Source organism: Hemitrygon akajei, chromosome 14 (assembly GCF_048418815.1).
Source record: "Hemitrygon akajei chromosome 14, sHemAka1.3, whole genome shotgun sequence".
NCBI lineage: Eukaryota > Metazoa > Chordata > Chondrichthyes > Myliobatiformes > Dasyatidae > Hemitrygon > Hemitrygon akajei.
In genome coordinates, this window is record NC_133137.1 from 65,966,963 (window position 1) to 65,979,193 (window position 12,231).

Here is a 12,231-nt window from a genome sequence, read left to right on the forward strand (position 1 = left end):
CTGCTCCTTGAAGATGTCTTGAGTACTATGGAGGCTAGTGCCCATGATGGAGCTGACTAATTAAATGCTGAACTGCACTCACTGAACAGCATCCTGACATAGGTATTTGTATAGTCCAGGTGATCCAAGGTCACGTGGAGAGTGATTGAGATACTGCTATCTACTCGATTTATGTCTTTCACTATCTTCTAAGTCTCTTTCAGATCTCCATTCAGTTCCTGCCACTCCAGAGAATACAACTCAAGTTTCTCTAACCTCTCACTATAGTACATGCCCTCTAATCCAGGGAACATTCTGGTAAACCTATTTGGCACCCTCTCCAAAGCTTCGACATCCTTCCTGTAATGGGGCAACCAGAACTGTATACAATATTCTAGATGCAGTCAAGTAGAGTTTTATAAAGCTGCAACATTACTTCTTGTCTTTTGAACTCAATGTCTCCACAAATAAAGATATGACTTCTTAACCATCCTATCAACCTGTGTAGGTTGAAGTCTGAACTTGGACTCCTCACACCCCCGCAGATCCTTCTGCTCATCAACAGTGTTATAAGTCTTTCCCTTAATAGTGTACTGTCTCTTTGCGTTTGATCTATCAAGGTGCAATATTTCATATTTGGCTGGGTTAAACTCCATCTGCCATTTCTCCACCCATATCTGCAAGTGATCTATATCCTGCTGTATTCTTTGCAGATCACTATCCACAACACCAACAATATCCATACCATCTGCATACTTACCCATACGCCTGTATTTTCATCCAGGTCTTTTATATACGTATGTAGTGGTAGTTATTAGTGTTATTCCTATTTCATTCAGTTAGTCACTCCCACATGGGAAGAGTCCACATACTGTACAAACAGGGTTATCCGTAAAGTTCACCTAAGTATCTTGCATGCTGGCAGCCTGGTGTACTCTGCATTATCACTCAATATGGTGTTTGAAGTAGTTTGTCGTCGATGAATTGGTGGTACAGATATACGAGATCCTCAACAAGAAAGAATTTATGGTAAATCTGTTCTTATTTGCATGTATCTATGAAAAATATCCAGAGACTTATCAAGTTAAACTTCCTAAACTAGTTTGCTAACTGTTTACACCATGAGATATGAGTTAAGATAAGGCCATGGTTGTTAGGCCACACCTTCAAGCTATACTTAAAAGTGAATACTGTGGTAACTTCTACTTAACAAAAGGACCACTCGACAATTTTATGGCCAAAAGAACATCTTTATCTGGGACGGCAGATTATATTTACAATACAGAGGCTTTCAGGTACCTCGCGTGGCATGGGTGGTGGAACTATTTACAATGCGTACCGGGAGTAAAAACCCCGTCAACCCCGGAACCTGCCTCTTCTTACCAACAGCTTGCTGATTGGTATTAACTTACTGTTAATAATACTCACATTACAACACTTCTCCCCCTTTAAAATCCAACATTCCCAGAATATAGAAGAACTGGGAAATAAAAATAGTGGTATCATTAGCAACAGGTTAGCAATACAAAACACCTAAAAACCGTGGCAAATTCAACATTCAATCTAACAACAAAAAGATTATCCAATCAAAGATCCGGTCTGTCAGGAGGTTTGCAAATGTGCTGCGATCTACACACTAACCCCGGTGACCCAGCAGGCACCACTGGTGTGGTGAACTACATATACCTGTCTGGACACGCCCCTCTGCTGACTGCTCCTGTGGCTCCTCCCACAGACCCCTGGATAAAGGCGGTTGGAGGCACTGCCCCTTCCTCAGTCTCCAGGATGTTGTGTGGTGGTCTCTTGCTGCTAATCGTGGTCTCTTGCAAATAATAAAAGCTTATCGTTCGCCTCCCGTCTCCGAGAGTTATCGATGGTGCATCAATTTTATTAGCTGCAATTTTAAAACATGGAGAGCATTTTATGACCAGACAGATTGGACATTGATCCTCAATCTCCCGAGGCAGCCATTGCTTTTGAACTCTGGCTTGCATGGTTCCAATCGTACCTGGAAGCGATTCGCGTGACTGAGCCTGCTATCATGCACAGAGTTCTCCTCTCCAGAGTCAGTCCGTGGGTCTACTCCCTACTCAGAGACCTGCCGACCTACCAAGGGGCGCTGGACGCCCTCAAAAGACAGTACCTGCGGCCGGTGAACACCGTCTACGCAAGACATCGCTTAGCGACGCGGCGGCAGCGGGCCGGAGAGTCGAGTGCTGAGTTTGTCCAGGCCCTACAGACACTCATGCGGGCCTGCGACTGCAGGGGACTGACGGCGGAACAGTATGCGGAGCTCCTGGTACGAGACACCTTCGTTACGGGGATCAAGTCAGTGTACGTGCGCCAGCGGCTGCTGGAAAACGTCGATCTTACCTCACAGTCGGCGATCGAGCTGGCCGACACGCTGGAGGGTGCTCTGCACAACACTGACGCTGTCCAGCCGTGTGAACTCCCGCCGGTCCCATGGATGCTGCAGACCCCGCCACCCGCCGGTGAATCGACCACAGCCGCTGCCACTCGCGAGTCCGTGAACTCCCCGCAACCCTCCGGCGAATCAACCTTGGCCGCTGCCAGTCACGAGTCCGTCCACTCCCCGCAATCAACCACAGCTGCTGCCAGTCGCAAGTCTGCGCAGTGTTACTTCTGCGAACTTGAAAAGCACCCCCGAAAACGCTGCCCGGCCTGAGAAGCGACCTGCTCCAGCTGCGGAAAGAAGGGCCACTTCGCCAAGGCCTGTAAGTCTAAACCACGGGCGGGGTCGAGCAGCGCCTCGTGCGAGGCATGGGGGCGGCCATCTTTGTTGGCGCCACCTCACCCCGCCTCCAACCCACGGGTGCTTACCGGGCACCAAGACGGCGATTCAACTCTGGCCTCCGTGACCCTCGACCAAAGCGCCCCACACCAGCTTGCAAGGTCAATGATGGACATTCTGGTGGAGGGCCACAGGACTAGCTGCCTGTTTGACACGGGCAGCACTGAGAGTTTTATTGACCCTGACACGGTGCAATGCTGTGGACTCGTGACGCGGCCGGTAAGCCAGAGGGTCACCATGGCTTCTGGGTCGCATTCCACAGACATCCGGGTGGGTTGTGTAGTGACATTGGTGGTGCAGGGCACAGAGTATCGGGACTTTGTGTTACTGGTCATGCCTCAACTGTGTGCCCCTGTGCTATTGGGGCTGGACTTCCAGAGCCACCTGAAAAGTGTGACAATGGAGTATGACGGGCCCCTCCCACCAATCACTGTCAGAAATCCTCAGTTTTGTGGGACTTCGTCACATACCCTGCTACTGACCACACACACACACCGACCTGTGCATCCCACCCAACACCATGCCAACGGCCGCGCTACGGACACCACTTGCAGCCTCTCCACCCTCAAGATCCCTCCCCCACTGCTGTTCGCCAACCTGACCCCTGACTGTAAACCTGTGGTAACTAAAAGCAGGAGGTACAGCGCGGGGGACAGGGCCTTCATTCAGTCAGAGGTGCAGCGGCTGCTCGGGGAGGGGATCATTGAGCCAAGCACAAGCCCTTGGTGGTCCCAGGTGGTTGTTGTTCGGACTGGGCAGAAAAATAGGATGGTCGTGGACTATAGCCAGACCATCTATAGGTTCACGCAGCTTGACGTGTACCCCCTACCCCGCATCGCGGATATGGTCAATCAGATAGCTCAGTACAAGGTGTACTTGCCCATAGACCTGAAATCTGCTTACCATCAGCTCCCCATCCACCTGGAGGACCGCCCCTACAGCGGTGGGGGAGGGATCTTGAGGGTGGAGAGGCTGCAAGTGGTGTCAGTACCGCGGCCGTTGGCATGGTGCTGGGTGGGACGTGTGGGTCGGTGTGTGTGTGTGGTCAGTAGCGGGGTATATGACAAAGTCCCAGAAAACTGAGGATTTCTGACAGTGATTGGTGGGAGGGGCCCATCATACGCCATTGTCACACTTTTCAGGTGGCTCTGGAAGTCCAGCCCCAATAGCACAGGGGCACACAGTTGAGGCATGACCAGTAACACAAAGTCCCGATACTCTGTGCCCTGCACCACCAGTGTCACTACACAACCCCCCCGGATGTCTGTGGAATGCGATCCAGAAGCCATGGTGACCCTCTGGCTTACCGGCTGTGTCACGAGTCCGCAGCGTTGCACCGTGTCCGGGTGAATAAAACTCTCAGTGCTGCCCGTGTCAAACAGGCAGCTCGTCCTGTGCCCCTCCACCAGGATGTCCATCATTGACCTTGCGAGCTGGTGTGGAGCGCTTTGGTCGAGGGTCACGGAGGCCAGAGTTGAATCGCCGTCTTGGTGCCCCGTAAGCACCCGTGGGTCGGAGGCGGGGCGAGGTGGCGCCAACAAAGATGGCCGCCCCATGCCTCGCACGAGGCGTTGCTCGACCCCGCTCGTGGTTTGGACTTACAGGCCTTGGCGAAGTGGCCCTTCTTTCCGCAGCTGGAGCAGGTCGCTTCTCAGGCTGGGCAGCATTTTCGGGGCTGCTTTTCAAGTTCGCAGAAGTAACACTGTGCAGACTCGCGACTGGCAGCAGCCATGGTCGATTGCGGGGAGTTCACGGACTCGCGAGTGGTAGCGGCTGTGGTCGATTCACCGGAGGGTGGTGGGGTCTGCAGCGTACATGGGACCGGCGGGAGTTCGCACGGCTGGACAGCATCAGCGTTGTGCAGAGCACCCTCCAGCGTGTCGGCCAGCTCGATCGCCGACTGTGACGTAAGATCGGCGTTTTCCAGCAGCCGCTGGCGCACGTACACTGACTTGATCCCCGTAACGAAGGTGTCTCGTACCAGGAGCTCCGCATGCTGTTCCGCCGTCAGTCCCCTGCAGTCGCAGGCCCACATGAGTGTCTGTAGGGCCTGGACATACTCAGCGCTCGACTCTCCGGCCCGCTGCTGCCGCGTCGCTAAGCGATGTCTTGCGTAGACGGTGTTCACCGGCTGCAGGTACTGTCTTTTGAGGGCGTCCAGCGCCCCTTGGTAGGTCGGCAGGTCTCTGAGTAGGGAGTAGACCCACGGACTGACTCTGGAGAGGAGAACTCTGTGCATGATAGCAGGCTCAGTCACGCGAATCGCTTCCAGGTACGATTGGAACCATGCAAGCCAGAGTTCAAAAGCAATGGCTGCCTCGGGAGATTGAGGATCAATGTCCAATCTGTCTGGTCATAAAATGCTCTCCATGTTTTAAAATTGCAGCTAATAAAATTGATGCACCATCGATAACTCTCGGAGACGGGAGGCGAACGATAAGCTTTTATTATTTGCAAGAGACCACGATTAGCAGCAAGAGACCACCACACAACATCCTGGAGACTGAGGAAGGGGCAGTGCCTCCAACCGCCTTTATCCAGGGGTCTGTGGGAGGAGCCACAGGAGCAGTCAGCAGAGGGGCGTGTCCAGACAGGTATATGTAGTTCACCACACCAGTGGTGCCTGCTGGGTCACCGGGGTTAGTGCGTAGATCGCAGCACATTTGCAAACCTCCTGACAGACCGGATCTTTGATTGGATAGTTTTTTTGTTGTTAGATTGAATGTTGAATTTGCCACGGTTTTTAGGTGTTTTGTATTGCTAACCTGTTGCTAATGATACCACTGTTTTTATTTCCCAGTTCTTCTATGTTTGGGAAATGTTGGATTTTAAAGGGGGAGAAGTGTTGTAATGTGAGTATTATTAACAGTAAGTTAATACCAGTCGGGAAGCTGTTGGTAAGAAGAGGCAGGTTCCGGGGTTGACGGGGTTTTTACTCCCGGTACGCATTGTAAATAGTTCCACCACCCATGCCACGCGAGGTACCTGAAAGCCTCTGTATTGTAAATATAATCTGCCATCCCAGAAAAAGATGTTCTTTTGGCCATAAAATTGTCGAGTGGTCCTTTTGTTAAGTAGAAGTTACCACAGTATTCACTTTTAAGTATAGCTTGAAGGTGTGGCCTAACAACCATGGCCTTATCTTAACTCATATCTCATGGTGTAAACAGTTAGCAAACTAGTTTAGGAAGTTTAACTTGATAAGTCTCTGGATATTTTTCATAGATACATGCAAATAAGAACAGATTTACCATAAATTCTTTCTTGTTGAGTATCTTGTATATCTGTACCACCAATTCATCGACGACAAACTACTTCAAACACCATATTGAGTGATAATGCAGAGTACACCAGGCTGCCAGCATGCAAGATACTTAGGTGAACTTTACGGATAACCGTGTTTGTACAGTATGTGGACTCTTCCCATGTGGGAGTGACTAACTGAATGGCATAGGAATAACACTAATAACTACCACTACATACGTATATAAAAGACCTGGATGAAAATACAGGCATGTGGGTAAGTATGCAGATGGTATGGATATTGTTGGTGTTGTGGATAGTGATCTGCAAAGAATACACCACCTTCGAGGCGAGCGGCAGGCTCTATCACTTCCTGCGCGTCCCCTTCGGTGTCACGAATGGTGTCTCTGTCTTCCAGAGGGAACTGGACCAGATGGTGGACCAGTGCCAACTGAAGGCCACATTCCCATATCTGGATAACATCACCATCTGCGGTCACGACTGGCAGGATCACGACACTAACCTCCAATGATTTTTCCAAGTGGCCAAAGCTCTTAACCTTACCTATAACAGGGACAATTGTGTGTTTGGAACCACCCGACTTGCTATTCTTGGGTATGTCGTGGAGAATGGGGTCATTGGCCCTGATCCCGACCATATGTGCCCCCTGTTGGAACTCCCCCTTCCCACCACCCTCAGAGCCCTCAGACGGTGCCTGGGCTTCTTTTCCTATTACTCCCAATGGGTCCCTCACTACACAGACAAGGCCTGCCCCCTGGTCAAGTCCACCGCATTTCCCCTCTCTGCCGAGGCCCGCACGGCCTTCAGCCGCATTAAATGGACATTGCCAAAGCAACGATGCATGCGGTGGACGAGACCATTCCCTTCCAAGTAGAGAGTGACGCCTCCGACTTCGTGCTGGCTGCTACCCTCAATCAGGCAGGAAGGCTGGTAGCATTCTTCTCTCGTACCCTTCAGGGCCCTGAAATTCGGCACTCTGCGGTGGAGAAAGAAGCCCAGGCCATAGTGGAAGCTATTAGGCACTGGAGGCACTATCTCACCAGCAAAAGGTTCACCTTGCTGACCAACCAGTGCTCAGTTGCGTTCATGTTTAGCAACCAACAGCAGGGCAAAATCAAAAATGATAATATTTTGCGGTGGAGAATGGAACTCTCCATGATATCCTGTACCGGCCTGGAAGGCTCAATGAGCCCCCTGATGCCCTATCCTGGGGAGCGTGTGCCAGCGCACAGCTCGACCAGCTATACGCCCTCCATGCAGATCTTTGCCACCCGGGGGTCACCCGATTTTACCATTTTGTGAAAGCCTGGAACCTGCCGTACTCCCTTGAGGAAATCAGGACGATGACCAGGGACTGCCAAGTCTGCGCTGAGTGCAAACCGCACTTCTACCGTCCTGAAAAGGTACAACTTATCAAGGCCACCTGCCCCTTTGAGTGACTGAGTGTTGACTTTAAGGGCCCCCTTCCCTCCACCAACCGCAATGTCTACTTTCTCAACATAATCCACGAGTACTCACGGTTCCCCTTTGCCATCCCCTGCCCCGATACCACTGCCATGTCTGTCATAAAAGCCCTGCACCAGCTCTTCAGTCCATTCGGATATCCCTGCTATATCCACAGTGATAGAGGGTCCTCCTTTATGAGTGACAAGCTGTGCCAGTACCTGCTGGTATTGAGAAATATACCTGACATAATCATTATATATACCTGAAATATAATCACTATGTATTAGCTATTTACTATACTATGTAATCACTTCTAGGTACTGAATATTACTATGTATTATTTTACTAGACACATTTTGCTATGTGTTGTTTTAACTAGATCCTTTGTACGCTCTTAGCTGCATACTGTGGCACTTACAGGACACCTGTTTAGCTAGCAGCACTATTAGCTGAAATGTACTCCATGTATTACACTCAGCCTTTGCTTAGTAAGAGATAACGGTGGTGGACAGGATGGTGCGAGCAGGAATGTACTGTGAGGGAGGTTGTCTGGAAAAAATAACCTTGGCCAGGAATAGGACCCCAATGCGAACGGGTGAAAAATACTGGTGGCGCACCGAGAGCTAGGCAAGATCGATTGATTAATTAATATATAGATGATATGCAATTAAAGCTTGATTGAGTATGCTGATGAAACCGAAGTGTAACTGAGATAAGAAATTACTATAAAGAATGCTGTACACCGGAGCTCGGTGGGCTTTCGGTGACAAGTTCACTGATTGCCTCAGCCTTTGTTTGCAATTAAAGGTTTAAACTTCTCGAAGAATTGTCTGTGTCTCCAGGTCATTTCAAGTAACCACGACACTGGCTAGGGGTATTGCTACTAGTAGGACCACGAGCTATAATCCCTGGGGAAATGGACAGGTGGAGAGGGAGAATGCCACTGTGTGGAAGGCCACACTCTTAGCCCTTAAGTCAAAGAGATTGCTGGTCTCTCGCTGGCAGGAGGTCCTCCCTGAGGCACTCCACTCCATCCGCTCCCTGTTATGTACGTCCACCTATGCCACCCCTCATGAGCGCCGATTCTCTTTTCCCAGGAAGTTGGCCACTGGGACCACCCTACCTGTTTGGCTGACATCCCCAGGGCCAGTGCTGCGCCGGAAACATGCGAGGAGCAATAAATACTCCCCGATGGTCGAGAGGGTTCACCTACTTCATGCGAACCCCCAGTATGCCTACGTGGTCTTACCTGATGGGCGGGTGGACACGGTCTCTGTCCGCGACCTGGCACCCGCAGGAGTACCAGACCCCTACTCCGAACACTCCACGGTGACTATGAACCCTGTACCCACCGATGTATATACCCACGAGACACGGCACACACCAAGCCCTACACAGACTCCTCACGACACTCCCATACCAGGCACCACGCACACACATGAGGGATTACTGACGCCTAACGGGCTGGCACCTCCAGTCAGGCCGGAGCCAGCACAACCACCGTCACCGGTGCAATCACCACCGGTGCTACGTAGATCGCAGCGCCGGACTCGACTACCTGATAGACTTGACCTGTAAATATACTTGTAAGAAACTTCGCCCCATGGGGACTCTCTTTTAAAACAAAGGGGGGGTGAATGTGGTAAACTATGTATACCTGTCTGGACACACCCCTCTGCTGACTGCTCCTGTGGCTCCTCCCACAGACCCCTGTGTAAAGGCGATTGGAGGCACTGCTCCTCCCTCAGTCTCCAGGATGTTGTGTGGTGGTCTCTTGCAGCTAATCGTGGTCTCTTGCAGCTAATAAAAGCCTATCGTTCGCCTCCCGTCTCTGAGAGTTATTGATGGTGAGGATGTTTTGGGTGGATCTGGTGTTGGGAGCCTAAGAGGGGTCTGTGTGTCCGTGTGAGAATGTCCATCCTCTTCAGGGGACTCTGCCCCCTCTGCCAGTGTCTCTCTCTCTCTGTGGCAAAGTCACTGGTGGACGTGCTTCCCCAGTAGTCGGTCTCACCATTGGAAACTCCATGGAACTGTCTACTTCTGAGCCGGAATCTTGACACAGGCGCACGTGATCCTGATGTCTGCGGAAAACATGCCAACCAGTCAGCTTAACAACATCGGAGACTGGACCACTCTGCTCAAGAATAACCCTGGGTAACCATTGCTGATTATTTCTCACATAGACATTGCCATCCGGTTCTAACTGTCTGTCTCGCGCATGTGATCACGTCCCTCCTTCCTGCTTTCTCTCCACTTTTGCCTTCATGTCCGGTTACAGCAGGTCCAATCTTGACTTGGGCCTACGCCCAATCAGCATCTCTGCTGGAGTGCGTGCAGTCATGGTCTGTGGGGTGAGGCGGTATTTAAACAGGAAATGTTAAAACTGGGTACTAAGAGAGTCCCCTGTCATCCGCTTCAGGCCTTCCTTCAGTGTCTGTATGGCCCGCTCAGCCAAACCATTTGAGGCTGGGTGGAAAGGGGCCGTCCGAATGTGATGAATGCCATTCTGCCGCATGAACTCACTGAACATGCACTGGTGAATGTCAGGCCATAATCAGTGACCAGAGTGTCAGGCAACCCGTGGACTGCAAACACTTGCCTGAGTTTGTTTATGGTTGAGGGGGCTGTGATGTTGTTCATGATGTGAGCTTCTATCCATTTGGAGTGCATCTACCATTACAAGAAACATCTGCCCCATAAAGGGGCCAGCAAAGTCCAAATGTAGCCTAGACCAGGGATAGACTGGCCACTCCCGTGGGTGCAAAGGAGCTGGTGCGTGCATGATTTTACCTTGTTCTCCAGATCCTGATCCATTCTTGGCCACCAGATGTAGGATCTTGCAAGGCTTTTCACTTGAGACACCCCTGGATGAGTCTCATGAATTTTCTCCACAATCTGTGAATGGCCGGGGGAGGTACGATGACCCTTGCCCCCCAGAAAATGCAGCCATCCTGTAGACTCAGTTCCATCTTGCGTTTGGCATAAGGCCTCAGTTCCTCTCCTTCCACAACTCTGGGGCAACCTTGTACAAGAAAAGTCTTGACTTGGGACAGGACTGGGTCCCTCTCTGTCAATTGCTTGATCTGGGTCACCTTTACAGGTGTCTCTGACAGCCTCTCCAATGAAAACACAGTCTCTGGAGGCACACATGTAGGAACAGGCGTCTCAGGTAAAGGGAGTCAACTCAGCGCATCGGCGTTTGCATTAGCCCCACCCACTCTGTACACTATAGTATACTGGTAGGCTGATAATGTGAGAGCCCAACACTGTATCCTGGCTGAGGCTGGCAGTGAGATGCATCTGGTCTCACTAAAAAGGCTCATCAGTGGTTTATGGTCCATATAAATTGTGAATGCACGTCCATAGAGGTACCGATGAAAGCGTTTGACTGCAAAAACAATGGCCAGATCTTCTTTGTCTAGCTCTGAATATCCCTTCTCAGCAGCCATTACAGTATGTGAAGCAAAACCAATAGGCTTCTCTGAATGGTCCTCCTTTATGTGTGAGAGAACTGCCCCGACTCCATAGGGCGAAACGACGCAAGACAGGGTGATCTCCTTGTCTGGGTCATAGTGAACGAGCAGCTTCGCTGAGTGGAAGAGTTCTTTCACTTCCTTGAAAGCTTCTTCCTGTTCTTTCTCCCACTGCCACTTAGTGTCATTGTGAAGCAGTTTATACAGTGGGGCCAAAACCTTTGAGAGGTCAGGAAGAAACTTGCAATAATAATTCACCGTGCCCAAAAATGATCTGAGTTCAGTGATGCTCTTGGGTCTTGGGGCCTTCTTGATAGCTCTCACTTTGTCCTCCACTGGGCAAAGCCTCTCAGCTATAATCTTGTGTCCCAGGTAGGTCACACTCAGAACCAGGAACACACATTTTCTGCATTTCAATAGCAGCCTTGCGTCTGAGAGCCTCTTCAGCACCTGTTCTAAGTTAGCCAGATGCTCCCTCTCCATGGTTCCCATGATCAAAATATCATCAAGATATACTGCTATGTGCGGAATCCCCTGCAGCAAAGAGTCCATTGTCCTTTGGGAAATGGCGGGGCTAGACACCACTCCAAACACCAGGCGATTGTATTTGAGTAATCCCTTGTGCGCATTGATTGTGACATACTCCTTTGAATCCTCGTCGAGCAGCAGCTGTTGGTAGGCGGGCTTATGTCCAGCTTTGTGAACAGCTTACCCCCTGACAGGGTCGCAAACAGGTCATCCACCCGATGCCCCATGGCATCCACTCCAGCTTAGAGACCTGATTCACCGTAAGCTTGTAGTCCCCACATATCCTCATCGTTTTATTTGCCTTCAAAACTGGAACAATAGGAGCCGCCCACCTTGAAAACTGGACGGGCTCAATGATGCCCAGCCCCTGTAAACATTCCAGCTCCTCCTCGACTTTGCCTTTCATGGCATAGGGCACCGACCTGGGCTTAAAAAAACGTGGTGTGGCCTCAGGGTCAACATGGAGTTTCACGGTCACACCCTTCAGTGCGCCCAGCTCATCCCTGAAAATGTTACTATACCGCTGCAGAATGTCCTCTGTCGTGTGTGCATACTTAATTTCATGCCATTTGTGCCAGATTTTGTGAAGCCAATCGCGGCCCAAAAGACTGGGCCCACTGCCCTTAGCTATCACCAGCCTGGTTTTGGCCTTCTGACCCCCGGCTGAAATATCCACATATAACACCCCTAAATGAGGTATGGGCTGCCCCATATAGGTCCTGAGTTTGA